The sequence below is a fragment of the Zalophus californianus genome, chromosome 4, assembly GCF_009762305.2.
Source record: "Zalophus californianus isolate mZalCal1 chromosome 4, mZalCal1.pri.v2, whole genome shotgun sequence".
NCBI classification, from domain to species: Eukaryota; Metazoa; Chordata; class Mammalia; order Carnivora; family Otariidae; genus Zalophus; species Zalophus californianus.
In genome coordinates this window covers 62,593,527-62,618,263 of record NC_045598.1, presented here as the reverse complement: position 1 = coordinate 62,618,263, position 24,737 = coordinate 62,593,527, and the positions used below count along the sequence as shown (strand labels likewise).

The 24,737-nt window shown below is 37.7% G+C and overlaps 1 protein-coding gene and 1 pseudogene across 10 annotated transcripts in view; both read left to right on the top strand.

The window, feature by feature from the left end:
* Positions 1–24,737, top strand: part of SLC44A5 (solute carrier family 44 member 5) — a 360,746-nt gene that overhangs the window by 120,472 nt on the left and 215,537 nt on the right. The gene's annotated exons all lie outside the window — the stretch shown is intronic.
* Positions 415–1,793, top strand: LOC113931891 (annotated as a pseudogene). The gene has a single exon (XR_003522909.2). The product of XR_003522909.2 is annotated as an elongation factor 1-alpha 1-like (transcript).

Sequence of the window (24,737 nt, the reverse complement as noted above, 5' to 3'; positions counted from 1 at the left end):
AAAGCTGCAGATTTCCCTAGCTCAAATAATCACAAAAATAAATGTATAATTACAAACAGTGACAAAATTACAGAGTGCTGTGACAGTGTATAATGAGGGATCAGCATCATCTGTGACTGGGAAACTTTCCCTGAGAAAGCAGTTTGGGTTGAGAGCTGATGTATGCGTCAGTGAGGCAAATGGAGAACATTCTTATCAGAGGGACTAGCAAGTTCAAAATATTTGTGGCAGGTGAGAGCATTCTGTGGGTGAGAAACAGAGAAGGCAAATGTGCCTGGGGTGTGGAGAAAGGGAGTGTGATGGAGAGAGGAGAATGAGAGGTGAGACCAGAGGAAAAGAGGGTAAAATAGCTTTTTTGCAACGGGTTTGCTGCCAGAACACAGGTGTGAAAACCACCGCTCAACCTAAACCAAAATGGGAAAGAAAGAGACTCACATCAACATCGTCGTCATTGGACACATAGATTCAGGTAAGTCTACCACTACTGGTCATCTGATCTACAAATGTGGTGGGATTGACAAAAGAACTATCAAAAAATTTGAGAAGGAGGCTGCTGAGATGGGAAAGGGCTCCTTCAAGTATGCCTGGGTCTTGGATAAACTGAAAGCTGAACATGAACGTGGTATCACCATTGATATCTCCCTGTGGAAATTCAAGACCAACAAGTATTATGTGACCATCATTGATGCCCCAGGACACAGAGACTTTATCAAAAACATGATTACAGGCACATCTGAGGCTGACTGTGCTGTCCTGATTGTTGCTGCTGGTGTCGGTGAATTTGAAGCCGGTATCTCCAAGAATGGGCAGACCCGTGAGCATGCCCTTCTGGCTTGCACACTGGGTGTAAAACAACTAATTGTGGGTGTTAACAAAATGGATTCCCTTGAGCCACCCTATAGCCAGAAGAGATACGAGGAAATCGTTAAGGAAGTCAGCACCTACATTAAGAAAATTGGCTACAACCCCGACACAGTAGCATTTGTGCCAATTTCTGGTTGGAATGGTGACAACATGCTGGAGCCAAGTGCTAACATGCCTTGGTTCAAGGGATGGGAAGTCACCTGTAAAGATGGTAATGCCAGTGGAACCACACTGCTTGAAGCTCTGGATTGCAATCTGCTACCAACTCGTCCAAGAGACAAGCCCTTGCGTCTGCCTCTCCAGGATGTCTACAAAATTGGTGGTATTGGTACTGTCCCTGTGGGCCGAGTCGAGACTGGTGTTCCTAAACCTGGCATGATGGTCACCTTTGCTCCAGTCAATGTTACAACTGAAGTAAAGTCTGTTGAAATGCACCATGAAGCTTTGAGTGAGGCTCTTCCTGGGGACAGTGTGGGCTTCCATGTCAAGAACATATCTGTCAAAGATGTTCATCGTGGCAATATGGCTGGTGACAGCAAAAATGACCCACCAATGGCTTCATGGCTTAGGTGATTATCCTGAACCATCCAGGCCAAATCAGTGCTGGATATGCACCTGTGCTGGATGGTCACACAGCTCACATTGCCGGCAAGTTTGTTGAGCTGAAGGAGAAGATAGATTGTTGTTCTGGAAAAAAGCTGGAAGATGGTCCCAAGTTCTTGAAATCTGGTGATGCTGCCATTGTTGATATGGTTCCTGGCAAGCCTACGTGTGTTGAGAGCTTCTCTGACTATCCTCCTCTGGCCCATTTTGCTGTTTGTGACATGAGACAGACGGCTGCTGTGGGTGTCATCAAAGCAGTGGACAAGAAGGCAGCTGGAGCTGGCAAGGTCACTGAGTCTGCCCAGAAAGCTCAGAAGGCTAAATGAATATTATCCCCAATACCTGCCACCCCAGTCTTAATCAGGGGTGGAAGAACGGTCTCAGAACTGTTTGTGTCAATTGGCCATTTAAGTTTAATAGTAAAAGACTGGTTAATGATAACGGTGCATTGTAAAACCTTCAGAAGGAAAGGAGAATGTTTTGTGGACCATTTGTTTTTTTTTTTGTGTGTGTATGTGTGTGTGGCAGTTTTAAGTTATTAGTTTTTAAAATCAGTACTTTTTAATGGAAACAACTTGACCAAAAATCTGTCACAGAATTTTGAGAACCATTAAAACAAAAGTTTAATGAGGATAAAAAAAAGAAAGAAAAGAGGGTAAAATATGTAGGACTTTAGTGTTCTCCTTACTGAATCCTAAGAGCAATGAGAAGCAATTGAAAGATTTTAATCAGAGTTGTGATGTGATTAGATTTGCACTTTAAAATGACTGTAACAAAAAACACTTGATTTGGGAGCAAAGGAGAGTGCAAATGTAAGAACCCAGTTAGGAGGCTATTGTAATAAAACAGGTCAGATGTGATGATACTTCAGACAAGGGCTGTGACAGGGAAGATGGAGGTAAATGGGCAAATGGGAGTTTTTGTGAAATATATGGGAGGCCCACAGACCTAACCTGGTGATGAGTTAATTGGATTTCGGGACATGTATGACAGAAACCCCTAGTTGTGCCCAGTATCTTCTTTTCTTCCTTCTAGAGATAGTACCACCTACCCCACCCTGACTTTGAACCATATTCGGGACCACCTAGCCGGAGTCTGCATTGGTCAAGCTCCCTTTTAGTTAGATGTGATTATGGACTAAATTTGGACAAACATCCAGGTCCTTTCCTAAAATACAGAGCTGCTTGCCCTGGACTTGAACATGGATGTGGTGTGATGATCCAATTTCCACTTATGCAAACTTAAACATCAACTTAAGGGCTGGCAGAAGATAGAAAAAACTTAGGTTCTTCAGTGACCTTGTGGAGCAGAGTCTCCCCCTTGGCTCGATTCTACTCACTTTGCATTTTTATCCATGATGGAGATCATTTCCTATCCTGGTTGAGTCACTGTATTTTTGGAATGCTTTGTTTCAGCAACTTAGCCTAATTATTCCAGGTGGTGGGAGAGGACTGAACCGGATGAATGGTAATGTCATTCACTGAGATGGGAAGCATTCATTATCTCTTTCAGCTTTGAGTCATTTACATATGTGATTATATTATTTTGTATCTTAATTTGAGTAATTGATAAAAATACTTCAAAACTAGATGCCTCTTCCTGGGTTGCTACAGATTCATTCTTTTTGTAAGGTTAAGCTTTGCCAATTATAATTTTATCTAATTGTGCTATCAGCTCATATATCTCAAGCTATTCAGGGATGATGTAAAGCAAAACCGACTTAAGGAACCCTAGATATATTTATTTTGATACACTTGAACTGATTTATAATTTGGTTAGACAAACAACAAAGGCAGACAAGGCAAGAAAAATTCCAATAAAGAGGAGAGAAAGGAAAGAGAAAATGAGGTAAACTTAGCTTGAATTTATTTTTAAGTTTACCTCTAGAAATCATCACCTTCATTTTTCTTCTTTTTTTAATTTAAATTCAATTAGCCAACATATAGTACGTCATTAGTTTCAGATGTAGAGTTCAGTTATTCATTAGCTGCATATAACACACAGTGGTCAGTCAGAGAGAGACAGTTATATGATTTCACTCATATGTGGAACATAAGAAACAGCACAGAGGACCACAGGGGAACGGAGGGAAAACTGAATGGGAAGAAATCAGAGAGGGAGACAAATCACGAGAGACGCTTAACTCTCGGAAACAAACTGAGGGGTGCGGAGGGGAGGTGGGGGGGATAGGGTAACTGGGTGATGTGATGGCCACCTTCATTTTACAGAAAGGTTTATATGCTCTGTACTTAATAGTCTACTTAATAATTTTGTTTGGATCAGTATTCAGAATCTATCTTCTTTCCTTTTGAAAATCAGGACAGCCACCCCACATACAGACTTCCAGCACCTCAAGATTACTAAAAAATATTTCTATCAAAACACTTCCTATATTATTTACCCTGAGACATAATTATTACATTATCAAAGTATCAGAAGGTATTCAAATCACTATGTTGTATATCTGAAAGTAATAAAATATTGCATGTGAATTATACTTAGATAAAATACTTACATAAACAAAGTAGTAGGAGGTAAAGCAATAAATTCAATGTTCAAAAATTTCAATAATTATGAAAATTATTCCTACTCTACAAAATCTAAATTAAATTCAATTGGCATTTTATGAAATTTTCCTCCAGGTTCAAAGAAATCAATGAAAGATCTCAATAGTCCCTGTAATAATGTTGATAAAAAGAATATTTTATAGCTCCTGTTTCAATAATTCTAATTACCCATAAAGAACTTATTCATAGAGAATTCGTTGGAAGTACATTAGGGCAGCTGTTTTTATTTAACAGAATTATTAAGTAACAGGACTCTATACTTATCAGAGACCAAATAAGGAATCTGCTCTGAATTTTCTAATATCCAGTTCAGGGTACCTTCTATAGAACTATGCTGGGTTTGGCCAGCAAACCCTGAGGTGGTGAATGAAAAGATTACTCCAGACACCTAAATAGGAGAAAGAAGAGGGTGAGGGGACCAATTGCTCTAGTGCTGAAAGGTCCCGAGCCAGATTTAGTCTCCACTTTTATTACAAGTCTTATCTATACATCAAGTAAGAGCAGAAAAATAGAAAGGACTGTTAGGCTTTCATAATCAAGACATAGACATATGGGACAATGCATGATTGAAGCAAGCGGTGTTTGTGACCTGTGTGCAGGCTAAGGGTATGATGAATACGTGACCATAAGGTGAGAGTGTTCTCATCTAAGTTAAACATTTACTCTCTAGGTGAGAATGTTGAGCCACAGGAAGGATCTGGCTGCTTTAGCTCAGAAACTTTAAAGGAGACCCAGAGTTCCAGGCACTCCTCCTTTGCTTTTCAGTCAGTCTCACAGAGACATATTTCACTTAAATCTTATCTATCCAGGCACTATGAATTCCCACAGGATTATGCTTTTCTTATGGAAGTAGAAGTTCATTATCAAATTAGGAGATACTGTAATTTGTTTGGAATTATGCTGATGAACGAGCTGATTGCGTGTAAGTAGTACTTTCTCTAGGCACTCTACTTCCAAATCTTTCAGAGTCATTTTAAACATTGGAAAGTTGATATAACACATGATTATTCTTCTAGGAAGTGAGCTTACTTTAGCGTGTACAGTGATGCATAAATCCATAAACTTGATGCAAACAAAATTACTTAAAAGATAGATTTGCCAATTAGAAAGAGACAATTCAGTTGTGACTTCCAAAGTTATTTGAAATGGGCTTGAATTCATTCAACGAACAAATATTTTTTGCCAGCCACTATCCACAGTTCACAATGGTGAACAGGACAAAGTCTTTGCCTTCATAGAACTTTCCTCCTAGTGGGAGAGGTACACAAAAAGTGTATAAAACAGAATGCCATCTGTGAAGTTAAGAAACCAGGGTGCCTGGGTGGCTCAGTGGTTAAGTGTCTGCCTTCGGCTCAGGTCATGATCCTGGAGTCCCAGGATCAAGTCCCACATTGGGGTCCCTGCTCGGTGGGGAGTCTGCTTCTCCCTCTGACCCTCCCTCGTCTCATGCTCTCTCTCTCATTCTCTCTCTCAAATAAATAAATAAATCTTTAAAAAAAAAGAAGTTTTGAAGTCAAGAAAACATAGAGCAGAATAAAGAGATGAAGACTCTTTCAGATAAAATATCAGCCTCAAGAGGTAATATTTAACTGAAACTCTAATGAAAGGAATGGATAACCTAAAACTTTGTAGGGCACCATTTGAAATCGATGCAAAGTAGAGAGTAGCCTGTCACCTGCTAGGAACATTGAAAATGCCACCATGGCTGAAGCAGAATAAGTGAAGTGGGAGTAGTGGGGAGAATGTGGTTAAAGAACTAGCTGGGCCAGGTCATCTAGGACCAAACAGACCAGAGTGGGGACTCAGGGTTTCGTACTAGTACAACAGAAAGCATGGAAAAATTTGAGCATGAGAGTGTGTGATCTGCTTTCTGTTTATGGAAGGTCGCTGTGACTGCATGTGGAGAATGGACTGGGAGTGGGAGTAGAGCCAGTATGGAGGCAGGGAAGCTATTGTAGTGATATAGAAAGGGTATGATGGTGTCTTAGAGCACGATAGTAGTGATGGAGGTGGTGAGGGTTAGATGTGGGGTATATTTTGAAGGTAAAGCTCATATAAGTTGTTGATGGATTGGATGTGAGGTATGAGATAAAGATAAATATAGGGAAAAACTGGGTTTTGGCTCTGGGCAACTGGATGAATGGTGATACTCTCTACTGAGCAGTAGAAGACTGGGCAGAGAGAAGAATGGGCAGAAAAATAAAAAAATTGTGTTAGACACGTGCTCATACCAATTTGTGAGTCTTTAGCATGTGGATGGTAGTTAAAGCCCAGGGACTAGATGGGTTCACATAAAGAATATATCTGAGGACTGAGCTCAGGAATTCTAATATTCAGAGATCAGGAGAAGGAGAGAAATCCAGAAAAAGAGAATTGATACAGAGTGGTCAGTGAGGTGGGTGGGAGGTGCCAAAAGAATGTGCATCAAGGAGGACATCTCCCTACATTTTCTTGTTCAAATTTCTCTACCTTCAAAGTTAATCATTTCCCGCTATCTCTTGTCTCCTCAAATCTCCAGGGTTCCTTCTTTTACCTACCCCACCTCACTACCAGCGTATAACCCTGCTTCATATTTCACAGAGAAAAGAGAGCTACTTAGAGGAGAATGTCGTTCTCTTCCCATCCACAAATATATTTAGCTATATATCTACTCTGCCTTCCCATCCGTTAAAACAAGTGAACTTTCTCTGCCACCTTATAAGATAGACCCCTCCACTTAGGCACTCACATTTCCTCTTTCCTGAGCACTTCCCTCTTGTAATTGTCTTTTCTCTCTTGCATCATCAATCTTTCCTCTGTTACTTGTTATCATCTCTATTAGCATAAAAGCATGCTGTATTTAAAAACAAATAAAAAATGAATAAAAGCAAAATAATAGAATGCTTTCTTGCTTCCTTGTCTTCTTCCACCTTTAGCCCTATTTTTTCCTCTCATCTTTATGGTTAAGACTCTAGGTAAGATGTCTGCATATGCTGTTTCTATGTTCTAACCTCCTATTCTCTCTCTTTTAAGAATGTTTTTATAATGCAATATTTGATATATATAAAAGATAATTTTTAAATATATGTATTTATTAAATATCCATATCTTACATATTAAATATATGTAAGATATGAAACTTGATAATGAACACCCAAGTAACTAGCATCCAATTTAAGAACTAAAATGATTAATATTGTTGGATCTCTAAGTTTGTACCTTCCCTATTTTGTCCCTTTCCTCTTCCCCAGGGTAACCTCCATCCTGTAGTTTGTGTTTTTAATTTGTCTCCCCATTTTTCCATTTTATCTCATATATATATGACCATATACATCAATATATACTTACATACATACACATATATATTTAGTTTTGCTTATTTTTGAGCTTTATGAAATGGTACAAACTGCACAGAGTCCTATGTACTCAGCTTTTTTTTCACTGTATGGTTATATTTCTAAGATTCATCCAGGTAGCAGTGTTTATTCGTTTTCACTGATGTGTAATATTCTATTGTGTGTCTATTTCAACAGTGTATTTATCCATTTCCCTGTTAATGAATATTTGGGTTGTTTCCAGTTCTTTTGCTATTACAAATAATGCTGCTGTGAATATATTTGTACATGTCTCCCAGTAAACTAATGGAAGAGTTTCTCTAGGCTAGGATTTATAAACCCAGGAATAGAATTGCCAGCTTATAAGATAAGGGATGCTTTAATTTTTGGGGGGGGAAGCTTTAATTTTATTTGATAATGACAAATTGCTTTTCAAGGTAGTTGTATAAATTTACCCTCTTGCTAGCAGAATAGATGAGAATTTCTGCCATTCTATGTCAAGTATCTTATTTTTTGCCAATGTTAAATGGTATCTCATCGTGGTCTAAATTTGCATTTTCCTGATTATTAAGATTGATCAACTTTTTATGTGTGCATTAACAAATTTTTATTCATCTTCGAGGGGAGAATGCTTGTTTATGTCTTAATTTTTTTTTTATTTGAGTATAGTTGACACACAATGTTACATTAGTTTCGGGTGTACAATATAGTGATTTGGCATCTCTATACAGTGTTCTGTCTAAGAAATTCTTTTCTGTCCAAATGCATTAAGCATGCTTTTGTCTTGCCTCTAAAGTTTTAAGATTTTGCCTTTAACATTTAAGTTTTAATTCATCTGTAATTGATATTAACGTATGGTGGAGATTATTTTTCTTCCTAATGGTAACTAATTGTCTCATTATTATTTGTTAGGAAGTTCTCCTTCCCCCCAATGTTCTGTATGACTAACTCTTTTTTTAAGATTTATTTATTTATTAGAGAGAGAGAGAGAGAGAGCTTGAGCAGGGAGAGGGGCAGAGGGAAGGGAGAGAGAGAATCTCAAGCTGACTCCCCACTTAGCGGGGAACTTGATGCTGGGTTCGATCTCATGACCCTGAGATCATGACCTGAGCTGAAATCAAGAGTTGGATGCTTTAATGACTGAGCCACCCAGGCACCCCTAACTCTTCATTAGATGTTCACATCTGAATCAATCTATTTGGGTGGGGAGATTCTAGTCTATTCTATCAGTCAGTTTATTTTTTTGCAAGAGCAAACATACTTCTTCAAAATTTTTTTTCATTTTAAAGATCTTATTTATTTATTTGAGAGAGAGAGAGAGAGAACATGAGCTAGTGGGGAGGGGTATAGGGGGAGGGATAAACAGACTCCCCACTGAGCGACTCCCCACTGAGCAGGGAGCCTGATGCAGGGCTAGATCCCAGGACGCCAGGATCATGACCTAAGGCCGAGGGCAGATGTTTAACCAGCTGCAACAAACATACTTAACTTCTATAGCTTTATAATGTCTTGATATATAATAGCACAAATTTCCACCTATTCTTTCTCAGGTATGTGAGATATTCTTGGGCTTCATGCTCTTTCATAAACTTTAGAATCCTTCCAAAGCCTTGTTGAGATTCTTATTGAAATTGTATTGGATTTATTGATAAAATTTGGTGAGAATTGCCATCTTTTTTTTTTAAGATTTTATTTATTTGACAGAGAGAGACACAGGGAGAGAGGGAACACAAGCAGGGGTAGTGGGAGAGGGAGAAGCAGGCTTCCCAAGGAGCAGGGAGCCTGATGTGGGGCTCAATCCTGGGACTCTGGGATCATGACCTGAGCCGAAGGCAGACGCCCTGAGAATTACCATCTTTATGATACTGAGTCTCTTTATCCATGAACATGATATGTTTTTATTAACTTAGGGCTTCCCAATGTCTTATCTTTGCTTATATAAATGTTATCTTTTTAAATTAGCATTTTCTAACTGTTGCTTGTGTGTAGAAATGCAGTTGATATTTACAGAATGATAACAGGTTCAATTACTATGCTAAACTTTCTTATTGATTATAATCATTTATCTATAGGTTCTTTTTGTTTTCTAAACAGACAATATCATCATCTGCAAATATATACAATTTTGTTTTCTCTTTTCCAATAATCATAGCCTTTATTTCCTTTTTATATTTGCTCTGCTGGTTAGGATGTCAGTTAAGTGTTCAATATAAGCAATGATAATGGATACCATTGTTCTTTATTTTAAAGGGAATGCTTCTAAGATTTTATGATTAAGGGTGAGTTTGCTGTAGATTTTTTGGTAGACAGCTATTATTGAATTAAGAAAAATCAACTTTTATTCCTTGTTTGCTAAAATTTTAAAAAATTATAAATGCATGTTTATTTTTGTTCTTTTTACAGAATCTATTCAAATGATCATATGATTTTCTCCTTTAATTGCTTTTTGTAGAAATCTCATTTATGAATTCTATTTTTTTTAAGATTTTTTATTTTTTCATTTGAGAGAGTGGGAGTATGAGCAGAGGTGAAGGGCAGCGGAAGAATCATTCTCTGTGCTGAGCAGGGAGCCCAACGTGGGGCTCGATCTCAGGACCCGGGATCATGACCTGAGCTGAAGGCAGATACTTAATCGACTAAGCCACTCAGGCACTCCTAAACTTTTCTATTTTTAACCATCCTTTCACTCCTGGTCACAGTCTTTTTTCTGTATTTGTAGATTTATTTTATAAATATTTAATTTGGAATTTTTGTATCTCTGTGTGTGATAGAGAAATAGTAAAGTTTTCCTTTTATAAATTGACTTTGTGTGCTTTTGGAATCAAGATTATACTAGGTTATGCTGGGTCATACATGGAGTTTGGGAGTATTTTCTCATATTTTGTTCTTCAGAAACTTTTGGATATTGAAATGTGTTCCTCAAAACTTTGGTAGAAATTGCCTGTAAAATACTGTGAGTCTTGGGGCACCTGGGTGGCTCACTCGGTTAAGGGCCTCTCTTGATTTCAGCTCAGGTCATGATCTCAGGGTCCTGGGATGGAGCCCTGCATCAGGCTCAGTGCTCAGGGCAGAGTTTGCTTGAAATTCTATCCCTCTGCCCTTCTCCATCACCCCACTCATGCTCTCTTTCTCTCTCAAATAAAGAAAATCTTTTAAAAAAACAATGTGAGTCTTTTTAAAAATACAGATCTTTGACTAGTCATTTAAATGCTTTAATAGTTACTCTTCTAGCTTCCTATTAAATCAGTTTGGGTGAGTTACATTTTTCTATGAATTTACATATTTTGAATAAGTTTTCAAATATTGTCATAAAATTGTTCATAGTATCTTATTATCTTTTAAGCCTACCCCATATATGTAATTATATATCCCTTTCAAACTGAATATTATTTATTTGTGTTTCCTTTTTCTTGATCATATCAACTAGAGTTCTCTTAAATCTTTTAGTCTTTTCAGAGGCAGGTTTTTTTTCTGTTTATTTAAAATTTTATCTTTATTTACTTTCTTTTATTTTCTTGGAGTTTATTCTGTTGTTTTCTGATTTTTTCAGTAGGAGGCTTTACCCATTAATTTTTAGCTTTTTTCTTTTCTAATTTAAGCATTTGAGGCTACAGATTTAGATTAAACCATAGAAAATTGCAAAGATTGGACTCCTATTGGTTTACAGACAATGGCATACTTAATGTTTCCATCAAAGTATTGTTTTCATAATGCCTACAACTTTCAATATGCAAATTTTATTAATCAGAGCCAAGTTTTAAAATTTTTTATCATGATTTTTTTGATTCATGAGTTATTTAAAACATGTGGGATTATACACATATGCTTTAAATATCCAAACTTATGGAGATTTAAAACTATTTTTTTCTGTCATATGATGTTAACTTCTGAGTTGCATTATATTAGGAGAATGTGAACTGTGTTAAAGAAAATAATTATTCAAAACTTACTAAAGACAGGAAGACTTTATTCAAGAAGGGACAAACTGCAATGGGCTTTTGCAATAAGGGACAGAGATTGGACTCAACTCTGAAAACAGACAGGGACAAGTGGGGATTTATAGCCAAGGAGCAGGGCAGGGATCAGTGGATGCATTACTAAGAAGTAAGGGGGATCCTTGCTAAACCAACTTGACAGGATTCTTGCTGAAGTCAGGGTAAAGTGATCAGATATCAGAGGTGGGGGATTCTTGCTAAATTGACCCAGCAGCATCCTTGCTAAAACTGGACCAAGTGGGCGAAGGGCAGAGCCCAAGGTGTGGGCCTGTAGGAGAAGAGGGCTCAGAGGATCTTGGTCAAGGAGAGGGTCTTTGTTAGGGAGTGAGCCCAACCAATCTCTCTCCCCTATTGCACAACTCCACTGCAGTAGCCTTGAATCAAGTCTTCCTTACTTTCTTGAACAATTGCTGTAATTTTTTTCTTTAGCCACTGTATGATCAATTTGTTAAATTTGTAGAAATTTGCATTTTGGCTCTATAAGTGATTATGTTTTGAAAATGTTTCATTGGAGAATGTTTTGTGATGGTTAAAAACAGACACTAGAATGAGATTATATAGGGTCACATCTCAGCTTTGCACTTATAGACCTTTCTCATAGTAGTTTTATGAAGATTAAATGAATTCATTTATACTTGTCAAGTACCTATAATAATCCTGGGCACATAATAATCACTCAGTAAAGAAATTAGCTGGATTGTGATGATTGTAAAAAGAAGGTGTTCTTCAATTGTTAAGTGTAGGGGTATATACACACACACATACACACATATATATACATGTACAAATTTATACACGCATTGTATATATAATAAAAATAACATATACATCTGTATATATAAATTCATACTCATTAATTGAGTTGTTCAAATCATATATAGCTGATTTTGTGGTTTTTGTGTGCTTGACCAAGCAATAATTGAAGCACATTGAAATCTTCTAATATATATATTATCTAATAATATATGTATCCTCTAGTATGTGTAATTATATAACTAACCTAACTTTCTTTTGGATAATATTAAGATTTAAAATTTTCAATCCTTCTATGTCCTTGAGTTTTAGATATGTCTCTTATAAACAGTGTCATTGTATAATGGATAATAAAAAAATATCCAGTTAACACTCTAACTGGCAAACTTAGTTCAATTACATTTATCATGATTAATTATATATTTAGACTTGTTTTTCCTTCTTCGTGCTCTTTATCTGTTTCTTTTCTTCCACTTTTTTTTCTCTTCCCTTTTATTTTGGTGTGTGGCTAAAGTTTTAAATTAATTTGCTTGTTTTCTCCATGAACTTCAGTGGTTTTTGTGTAAGGCTGATATAGCACCTTTCTTATTTAAATATATGGAGGTGCTTGTTGTTGTTGTTGTCGTTGTCATCGCACTGACTGGACTGGGTGCTTCTAGTATTTGGAAGGCAGAGTTTGAGGATGCTGGGTATCTTGAAATGGGCAGGACAGTTCTGTGCAGTGAGCAATTGTCGCATACAAAATACCATTTGCCCTTTCTTTGAGAAAACTTGCTCTACTGGTTTGAAACTTATATACTATTTCTATCCTTCTACTTACCCTTGAAATGTTACCACAGACACTTAATCTAAAATAATTTAAGATCTTAATTCCCTCTTCAACAATTCAAGGATTCTACATTTGTACTCTAATTAACCTTCTTATGTTATATATGCTATTGTCCAGAATTTTAGTTTTGCCATTTTAAATTTTGAACCCCAGAGATTATGTATTATTATCATTATCATTATTTTATGTTGATGATGTTTGTTTATAGCAAAATTTCCCAGTATCACTGCCTCCTATTCCTTCTTAAATCTCAGAGTTTTCTTCAGGGATTATTTCCTTGCTTCCTGAAATTCTTTTAATGAAGGACTATTGCCAGTAAACTCAGATGCTATTTATCTGAAAATGTCTTTGTTTGGCCCTATTTATTTACTGCTGGCTCCCAAATTTATGTCTCCAGTCCAAACCGTACAAATTCTACACTCCTGTATCCTCTGACATCTCCACGTGAGTACTACACATTTCAAACTTAACACGTTCCAAACAGCTCCTGGTCTACCCTCCAAGCTTGCTCTGTTCACAGTTTTTCTCTTTAGAGTAAATGTCAACTATATCCTTCCAGTTGTCCATCTACAACTCCTCTATGTTATAAACCACTTCAAAACCACAACAAATCTTCTTTGACACTTCTTCAGATTTGACCACTTCTCACCATTTGCATTGCTACTACCTTTGTACACGGCACCGTGCTCTTTTGCCTTGATTATTGCAATAGCTTCCCAGCTGGTTTTTCCTGATTCTCCCCTTGGTTTCCATAATCTATTTTGACTCAAGCCATCCTTTCAAAATGTAAATCAGATCATGAGATGGCTCTATTCAAAACTCTCTAAGAGCTTTCTATTTGATGTAGAGTGAAAGCCCAAGTCCTAACAGTCATCTGGAAGGTTCCATGTGATATCCTTCCCCTAGCTCTGCTGTCTCTCCAACCTTGTTTCCCACCATTCTCGCTCACTTCCACTGCTGTAGCCACATTGGCATTCTTGCTGTTCTTTAAACATGCCTTTGAGCTGCCACATGTCTTTCAACTTGCCATTTCTTCCTTTAATGCTTTCTTCATAGCCGTCCACTTAGCTCCCCTCACTCCCATGTCCTCAAGTCTTTGTCTAAATATCAGTTTTTCAGTGATATCTTGCCAGACCACCATATTAAAAATTACAAACTCTCCCTTCCCTTGGTACTACCATCTTCTTTTCTGCTTTATTTTTCTTCATATCATCTGACATATTTAATTAAATTATTATCTGTCCCTACTACTACAGTGTAAAGTCCATGAAGGCAGAGATTTTTGTCTGTTCCTGACAGAGTAGCTGCTCAATAAATATAAATGAATGAATAGATGAATAATCTATGTTGAATTTTTTTTTTCAGTGCTTTTTTGCGTACATTTTCCTTCCTCTCTTCTTGGCTTCCATTTTTCTGTTAAGAAGCTTGCTGTCAAGTTTTAGGTAACATCTATGTTCTTTCTGACTGGCCTTAGATTGTCTCCTTGTTTTCACTTCTTCAGTTTTCAGTCTAGTGTAGTTTGGCATGGATGTGTTTCATTCACCCTGTGTGGTAGACATTGTGCCTCCTATACCTGTGGATTGATGTCTTTTGTCAATTTTGGAATATTCTATGTCATTACTTCTTCCAGTGTTGCCTTTCCTCCATTCTTTCATTCTTTCCTTCTGGACTTTGAATAGAGGATTGTTTGATCTTTGCATTCTATCTTTCATTTCTCTTATATCTCTTTACTATTATACATCTTAACTTTTCTGTGCTGCATTCTAGATAATCTATTCATGTCTGTCTTCTAGTTATTGGTTCTCTCTTCAGTTTTGTTAAAATGTTGTTATCCCATCCATTTGAGTTTTAACATCAACAATAATGTTTTTAATTCCTAAAAGTTATGTTAGTTCTTTTTTCAATCTGCTTGGTCATTTTTATTAGCTCTTACTGCTTGCTTATTTTATGCTTTCATCTATTATGTCTTTTTTTTCACATACAATTTTTCTCCTTGTGTTTTTAACTATTAGTTTCAATATCTGAGTCTTTAAAGAGTCTAAAGCTATTGTTTATTGTTTTGGTTGGTTCTTGTTCATGTGTTTGGTGATTTTTTTCATTTAATTTTTAATTTAATCTTACTTAATTTAAAGCTCATATTTGTTTGATCTTCATTTGTGGGAGTACTGCAGGCCTAAATTGGGATGCTTTTCTCCAGAAAAGATTGACATTTGCTTCTGCTCAGAGCCCAGAGTACTTTCAACCTGGGACCACTTAAATCCCTTTGAGGCATTTGGATAATGTAAGGGTTTGAGGCTAGGGTGCTGTGTCTTGCAGCTGACCCATGGCTTAGTCTTACTAATGATGGTATCTGCATTTGTTTGCATTCGACTTATCTCATTTCCTCTTCTTATTTGGTATTGCACAGTGTTGTCTACTTAGGTTTCAGCTCTGGGTTTTTTTGTTTTAATTTTCAGTTATGGTGGTAGAGATGCTTGGATATTTTTCTTAGTTCCTGCAAACCCAGCAGTTCTTAAAAACGGTATGTATTATTCATGATTTACTTGGTTTGTAGCAAAAAGGCTCTTTTAGAAAATCTGGTTTACCATTCTGTGGAAGCCATCATTGTGTCTTGAAGCCACTCCAATCAGGCGTTCTTTCCATCATTTCAGTAAAACCAAACTCATCAAGATTATCACTGAGCTCCAGATTTCTGAATCCAGTGATCAGTTCTCATTTCTCTTCATCTCTTAGTAGCACTTGAATGACAACTTTAACATCCCTTAACATAACCTGTTGAATAGCGGGGCTTTGAATTGCTTGATTCCCAATATGCATGTTTTGTATTAAAGCAAATAAGAAGATAGATAAGTGGGTCTTCAACGGTGCCCCACTCTGGAGGCTGATCCTACTCATCACTGTGGCACACAGTCCAGTAATTCAAAGGAACAAATATAGTGCTAACAATAAATCAAAAGAAACATGCATTGGAGCGCCTGGGTGGCACAGTCAGTTAAGCATTGGACTCTTGGTTTCGGCTCAGGTCATGATTTCAGGGTCATGAGATAGAGCCCCACAAAGGGCTCTGTGCTCATTGCAGAGTCTGCTTGGGATTCTCTGTCCTTCTCCCTCTGCCCCTCCCCGCCATGACCCCACTCTTGCACTCTCTCAAATAAATAAGTAAATCTTTAAAAAAAGAAACATGCATCAATAAAAAACCACATACACAATTTATCTTTCCTGTTAGCTAAGACAATCTTTTAACAAGGAAGGTGATATTCTTTTCATAGTCTCCTCTCAGAAGTAGAGGGGTGAGAAAAAAATTACTGCCCCCTAACAATGATTCTGATAAAATTTGAGAAACCTAACAAAAAGTATTGCCCACCTAATAATACCAGCAGGTGTTAGAGACAATGCCAGTCATTTTGGTATTTTGTGCCACCCTACTTTATCACTGCTGAGATTTCCCAGAGGCCCTTCTGCGCTTTGGACGCTATTACTATTGTGATGCACTGGCATAAATGTAGTGGGGGATTCATGACGACCTTGAGGAGTTTGCTTCGTTCTGGCTGAGGAAACTTTCGTGTCTCCACCTGTAATGGAGGATGCAGTTTGCTGTGTGCCAGAAAGAAGTACAAAGTGCTAGGGTACATAGAGTGGGGAACAATTATTTCTTGTGGGAAGAATTGGAGAAAACTTTATTGAAGAGGTAGAATTTTAGTTTGACCTTAAAAGTTGACTAGGATTTCCATAGGCAGAGATAGAATACGGATATCCCTGGGCCGCCTGAGTGGCTCGGTCTGTTGAGCGTCCTGCTCTTGGTTTTGGTTCAGGTCATGATCTCATGGGCCATAAGATTGATCCCAGCATCAGGCTCCCTGCTCAGTGGGGAGTCTGATTCAAGGATTCTCTCCCTCTGCCCCTCCCCCAACTCACTCTCACACTGTCTCTCTAAAATAAGTAAATAAATCCAAAAGGAAAAGGAAAAAGAAAGAAAACAGGTATCTCAAACAATAGAAGTAGGTAATAAAGAGTGGATTCTAGGAATAAGTAGAAAGAGTATATAGTGTTATAGTGTGTGTGGCTGGAGTGGCAAGTAGACAGGAGACATATGGTAGGAGATCAGATAAAGCAGTAGGTTCAGAGCAGGCTACAGAGGACTCTGAATGTCATGCTGAGTTTTTGTTTGTTTTTTTCTGTAGCAAGAGTCACTGAAGATTTGCGAGCAGTGAATTTACAGGATCAGATTTGTGTTTTAGATTAGGAAGATAATCGTTGGCAGTGAGAGTTCAGTTCCACAAATATGTATTGAGTGCTCGTGCTGGGAAATACAAAGGTGACAAAGACATTCCTACTCTCAGAGAACTTAGTCTATTACTATGAAAAAAATGAGTTGGAGAAGGATGAGACTGGTGGCAGAGAGATCACTTAATCGCCTTCTGTAATGGTCTAGTTGAAAGATTATAGAAATTTGAAGTAAGACAGTTGCAAGGAGAATGGAAAATATGGAGCAGAATCAAGGGACATTTCAGAGACAGCATCAACAGGACTTGAAGCTGAGTGGAGTTGGAGGTAAGGGAGATGGCAGCCTCAAAAAAACTCTAAAGTTTCTACCTTTGTAACAAAGAGGATGGTGCTTCTATTCATTAACGTGGGAACACAGAAGAAAAACAGGCTTAAGAATGGGAGGGAGGGCAGATTGGGTTCTGTTTTGGATCTACCAAGTTTGAGGTGCCAACATGACATCTGTGAAGAGAGGTACAAAAGGAATTTAGAAAGGCAATTCTGAGAGATAGAAGAAAAATTAGGAACAGAATTATAAGTTTGAAAGATGCTGACAGAGAAGGTAGTTGAAATTGGGCCAGTGGTTGAGAAATCCTGTTGGAAGAGCATAGGGTAAGTAGAGGGAAGGGTTAGAAAAATGGGTCACCAATGAGTTTGGGAGGACTGGTGATGTAAGGATAGGGAATCTTATGATATTGTAAGGAAACTTGAGAAAGGGAATATTAATAATAGAGGTTGGTTAGCAATGTAGTAGAGGTCAAGTAGAATGAAGGGCAAGGAGAACTCATGGATTTTTTAAATTAGAAAATTATCGGCTACCTCTGGAGACTGGTTTTAGTAGAGGAGTGGGCTCAGTAGTTTCATTAGATTGCAGTGGAATGAGGAGTAAATGTGAGATGAAGCCATAGGGAAAAGGATTTTTTTTCACTCATTTAATCCATAAATATTTATTGAGCATTTGCCTCTCATTTGTGAAGTGAGGGTAAAGGGGGAGATGGGATAGTCATTTAAAGGGAAAATCAGGGTCAAAGAAAGATTATTTTTTGATGGGAAAGTCTCTAGCAGAGGGAAAGGCAGCAGTGCAGAGGGAGAGACAGAGGCTAAAAGATGAAGAAGAAATAATAGATCCAAGATGCTAACAGGTAGGAGGGGATGAGCTCCTAGGTATAGATGTGGTCTAGGGAATGTTCAGATGGGTGGGAAAAAGGGTGAGGTTGAACCAAAGCTCCACAGTCAGATCTCTCATTTTTAATCCACAATAACAACTGATTTCTTTGCTGCATGTTATTGTTTGTGATAATATTTGCAGAATGGCATAATAATAGTATTTTTCTTTGGGCTGGATCTTTACTTCTATCAGGTGAACAGAGCTGTCTGAACACCATTTGAATTATTACTGGGGACACAGTGTTGTTAGGACTCTACCTAGTCATTTAAGACAATATTACAAGATGGAGCTGGGTATAATTTCCAGTAGTGCAGCCATATAGGAACAGTGTCTTCCAAGCAGTAATTTACTGCTATGTAGATAATAATGGCTGTTCTCTGGAAATGACTCCTGTTGGAGTCAATTGGTGGTCATGTGAAATAATAGCAGTGTCAGCGTCTGAACATGTGATGATACACATAATATTTAAACATTTCTGAGAGTTTAAGGGAACTATGTTTTTGTTCATAAACACGGGAAAGTGTTTGGAGCATATAATAGTCTTACAGAGGAGAAGCCTAAGCAAAGAGAGCTTTCCTTTATTTACATTTTGAGACAGGGGTGACTATTTCCCCCGTGTGAGCTGTGGAAAGTGTCTGCAGGGGATTAGCTGAGAGAGTCTCACTGTGGGAGAAAAGAGGCTGTGTTTGTTATAAAGAATATTCTCACTTAAATTCACTTTGCATCAAACCTGCTTTTGCTGCTAAGGTGTTGTTTAATAAAGAATCATCTTAGGAAGCTTCACCAAGCAGCATGGGAAATGGATTCTGAGAGTGTAGAGAAATCAGAATCGACAAGAAAACTTAACCTTGGTTTAATGCATTATAAAAACTTCACCAAAATGAATGTGGAGGGGTTAAAGGGGAATTCTATTTTCATTATTGACAAGAACTGGCTTGACATTCACATGTCCTAAATGGCAAATGTCTACACACAGGCAAGAATAAAATGAAGGCAGAAATGCTTTAAAGATTCTACATTTTAAAATAATTCCTCCCCCACAAAGGATTGAAATTTAATACAGGCATTTCTTTTTGAATATTAGGAAATAAACAAGCTATACTTTCAGCCATTCACTTGAATTATATATTTTCATCTAAAGGACTGATCTGCTCCTCCCCTTCCCTTCAGATGGAGGTTTTTATAGTTTAGTTTTTGCTACATCATCAAAGTCTTCTGTATTTCTCATTGGACATGAATTAATAATGCTTTACCTGCAACACAAAGAGTTACTAATGTGATAAAAAGACAATGTTTGTATTTCAGCTCTCCAATAAAAATAAAAATCCACTCTTCCTCTTCCCCACTAGACTATTAAATGCTAAAAAATCCACAGGCTTTCTGCAAAGAAGGTCACATTAAGGATCTATTAAATAAATGTTAATTAAACCTTGACATTCTGAAACCATTCTGAGAAGTTCTAATTAATTTTTAAACAATATTGAAATAATGACTCAGTACCTCACATTCTTTTAAAATACTGTAACCCAATCAATCCCACACACAGTATGCCACTGTAGGCTGTTGATTTTCTAATGCTTAGAAACACAGTTCATTGGTTTGGGTAGTAATCATGATAGCTTGAGGGGGGAAAAACAAAACAAAACACGATTGAGGTTTTATAGAAGTGACCAGAATTTTTAATGGCTTCATTGGCTTTCTAAGTATTTGCTTTGTTTCTTCTTTGATAGGAACTAATGTATTCAACTGCAGTACTTTCTCTTTAAGCCAGTATGTAGCTAAGGTGTTTGGATCAACTCTTTTCACTGGATTTTCCCATTCAGGGAAATAGGTCTGGATTTTTTCCCTATGGAATTGTCCAGGTATGCCCCAATTCTCCCCTGACTTGACTTCACAGTGTAGACAAACCACTTTGTGATCACTGGTAAGAATTCATCTAATTTTTGTTACTGTAGCTGCTGCAGCTAGCATAAGTTCAGGGTGTTTGAGTGGAATTCTGTGCATGGACAAGAGTTACAAGAGAAGTGGTGGGGAACAGTGGAGAGGGAGCTGAATCTGGCAGGGGTCTAGAGGCCTGAACTCAAGACCAGTGATCTTTCTAAAATGGGTAGCTGCTCTTGAGACAGCTTGCCTCATCTGCAGCAGAGTTTCTTACCACCTGTTTGAGATTTCCCGATGTGCTGGTTTAAAAAGGCAGGTGCAAGCAAGGGCTCCTTTTCAACCTATTGAATCAGATTCTCTGGGGATGATGTCTGCAAATTTGCATTTTTAACAATATTCAGGACTTCATACTTTAAAATCTGGGAACTTGACCTTAAAGTTTAAGTTTCTTGGCACACACAATAAAGACAGCCCTCTCTGAAGTGCTATCATCTCTCACCATTCCCAGACACTAACAGTTATCAGTAGGGAAGTGCATGCATTTCTCTTCACATTATACTATTTAGGATCCTCTGTCTTTGTACAAGACTTTGCTGAGAACTGCTCACTTGACAATTCTTATAGACCCTTTATATCAGAGAGTTCCACAAAACAGTAGGTTCCATGAGGGCCATGACCTTGTCTATTTCCACAGTTATATATCCTTAGTACGTAGTGCAGTAGTACTAGGATATAGTAGGTACTCAATAAGTACTTAGAATGCATCAGTGCTGGGACTCCATCTCCCTCCTCTGCTTAAGAAAGATTGATCATCTTCTGTCTTGTCTTTTCTTTTGGACATAGTTTTAACAAGAAGCTAGTTTGTGACAGTTAAGACCTAGGTCTACTGACCCTGGAGTCTCTTTGTAGAACATATTCTTCTAATGAGAACCACCCCCTATCATCATCATCAACAGCAACAACAACAATTTAGAAAATTCTATTAGACATGGTTAGTTTTGCGATATTAGAAACGGTTATTGCTGAAATTGGCAGTGAATTCAACTGTCACCAAGCCCTAGCTTCACTATCAGAGTCTCTAAGGATATAGCCCAGGCATGCATCTCTTTAAAAGCTACAGAGAAAATTCTATCATTCAACCAGAGTTGAACCATTGCTTATACTACATGCAAAATAATGTCCTTAGAGATCATCTATTAAGTGTGTATTCTGTAAACTACTTGGTATTGTGGGAAGAAAGGAAAACTGAGTCTTAATCAAGGGCACTAACTAGCTTTGTGCCTGAGGCCAATTATTTATTGCTCAGGACCTTAGTTCTGTTATCTTTAAACTGAGGTGTTGGGTAGATAATCTCTCAGATTCTTGACAATTCTACGCTTCCATACTCTTATAATTGTAAGCCAAGTCTGATCAGACACTGAGATGGCTGAGTTGCTCAGGTGGTACATGTAGTGTGTGGCGGCTGTCATTTATTTTTTCCTAAATAAATCATTATAAATTGGTCGGGTGATTGCCCATAATAGAAAACAGATTACTTTTAATTTTCTTGTTTTCACCTGAGGTTAACTATATTTCTAGGTTTTTCCTCCAGCTATAGCCAAATCTTATAAGATTCTGAAGGATAGAGACTACATAGGTCAGCTTATTTTTTAAGGAAGATTGGACATTGAGAAAGTAGCTTTGACTGGAAGTGAGTTTTAGAATGAAAAAAGAGAAGATGTGGAAAAACATACATTTCATTGCATCTTGCACTTGGAAATAATAGAGATGTAGGTACTAGGATATACGAGAGGATTTGCAGGACACAAGTAGCTTACTAACTATGCATTGATATGGTTTACGCAGAGAGGAAAACAATCCAGGGTTTCTAGACTCATAGGAAACATGGTAAGATAGGTACTTCTCTGCTCTGGGCCCAGTTTATGTCCATTCCTAAGTTTTCAGAGAAGAGAATGAGGTTAACTGGATGGAAGATCTAAAAATCTAGCAGCTGCTTGGGTGAGTAACTGATATGTTACCTTGGCATTCCAACAGAATTGTAAAAAGCACAGAGACTTGTTCTCCTTGACTTGGAAATTCTATGACTAATTTTCTTGCACTTTTAGAGACAATGCAGTCAGTACTTGTGGGGTGCTCTGGCAAAAAGACCCCATTATAGTTGAAAATGAGATGATGAACATAATGATAGCAGCTAACATTTATTGCATGCCTTCTGTTTGCTAGGCACAGGGCTAAGCACTTGGCATTCATTGTCTTATTTAATTCTAACAGTAACTCCTATTATCATTTTACAGAGAATAAACCTAAGGCACAAAGATGTTAGGTAAAATTGGCTAGATTCTAATAGCTAGTAAGTGGTGGATCCGGTAATGAAGCACATAAGTCAGTTAGTAGGTAAAAGAAATCAACCTAAGCCTGCCTGTACTAAAGGAAGGATACAGGGCTCTCTGATGTAACCCATTGAGAACAGTGAGCCCCGAGGTCAGGAAGGGATTTACTCTCCACCTTTCTTGTCCTTATTTCTTCTCCTTCCTATGTGTCTGCTTTGTTGCCTCTTTCTCTTCAACCATCTTGACTCCTTGCCTTAGGAATGACAAAGTAGCTGCAGGATATAATGGTTAAAGTCTTGAAATGGGGAGTCAGACATGAACTTTGCAATAACTTTTACCAAGTGGCCTTAAGCAGGTCACTGAGGCTGTATTTACAGTGGTCCTTGTAGTTGGCTGGGTCTGTCTTAATATAAAGTGAGCCATGGATCTTAGATAATAATTTCCATAATTAGTTTCCATGCTTTTCTCCCATATACATAATTCTTTTCTGAATTACATATCAGAAAGACCTTCCAAGTTTATCTCCAAAATAACTCTTATGCTGCCCTGATTCTTCCTGGAAATGGATTGGATAAACACATTCACTTGAGTGCATAAAGATTTGGTGATTTATGCATTTCTTTTTTTTAATTTAATTTTATTATGTTATGTTAATCACCATACATTACATCATTAGTTTTTGATGTAGTGTTCCATGATTCATTGTTTGTGTATAACACCCAGTGCTCCATTCAGTACGTGCCCTCTTTGATACCCATCACCAGGCTAACCCATCCCCCCACCTCCTCCCCTCTAGAACCCTCAGTTTGTTTCTCAGAGTCCATAGTCTCATGGTTCGTCTCCCCCTCTGATTCCCCCCCCTTCATTTTTCCCTTCCTACTATCTTCTTATTTTTTTTTAACATATAATGTATTATTTGTTTCAGAGGTACAGATCTGTGATTCAACAGTCTTGCACAATTCACAGCGCTCAACATAGCACATACCCTCCCCAATGTCTATCACCCAGTCACCCCATCCCTCCCACCCCCACCACTCCAGCGACTCTCAGTTTGTTTCCTGAGATTAAGAATTCCTCATATCAGTGAGATCATATGATACATGTCTTTCTCTGATTGACTTATTTCTCTTAGTGATTTATGTGTTTCTTACCCCAGGGTTTTATGCTTATTTTAAGGGACAACTTGAAAGTGTTTCCCAAAATATCTTCAGGATGAAATTTCAGACCCCAAAGGAAAGGCTGAGACAAGACAGATATTTGGGGACAACATTGAGTTAGGCAGCGTTCCTAACTTATTCTTTACTGGTAATACACCACTCCAGGTGTATTCCTAAAGATGTCACTCACTGGAATAGAGAATAATATTTAAATTGAAATATCCAGATAATTCCCTTTCTTTCTGCATTACTCAGGGGAGTCAAAGTTATGCTATATAACAAACACTCCCCAAAAGGCCGGTGTCTTAAAACAACAAAGGTTTATTTTGTGCTCATGCAAACATATCCATCTCAGGGCAGCAGGGTGGTTGTGTTCATGTTAATTACTCAAGTCCCTAGTCTCCACCATGTCAGACATTCCTAGTTGCTATGCCAGAGGGAAAAGAGTGCTGGAGAGAATCTCATGCTGCCATTTAAACACTAATTTATTCTATTTGTTCATTGGCCAGAGATAGAAACATGGCTCCACCCAAGCATAGGGAGGCAGGGAATGCCATGTGTTAAGGAAAGAGAATTTTACTTGATGAATAGCACAAATGAATGTCATGCATTCTAATAGTTTTCTTGTATAGGCACAATTCCAGAATATAATAAAAGCATACATTTCAATGGTGTTTACTGCATCAGGTACTGTTTTCATCATTTTGTGAGTATCATATCTCATTTAATCCTCACAACAACTCTTTGTTATTCCCATTTTAAAGAAGAGAAAACTCACAAGGGATTTAATAGTAATTTGCCCAAGTCCCACTGAAGTCTGGGATTTGACTCCTGGCAGGAGAGTCCATGCTCTTAACCACAAAGCCATGTCCTGTATCTGGATTATTTATAAATTATGTGGTTTCCCTGAGACATGCCTAATTAATGACACATTTGTTAGGGAAACTCTGAGTTTATAGGCATATCAGAGGTGTAAAATCTAACTATTGCTAGTATTTTGGAAGTCTACAATA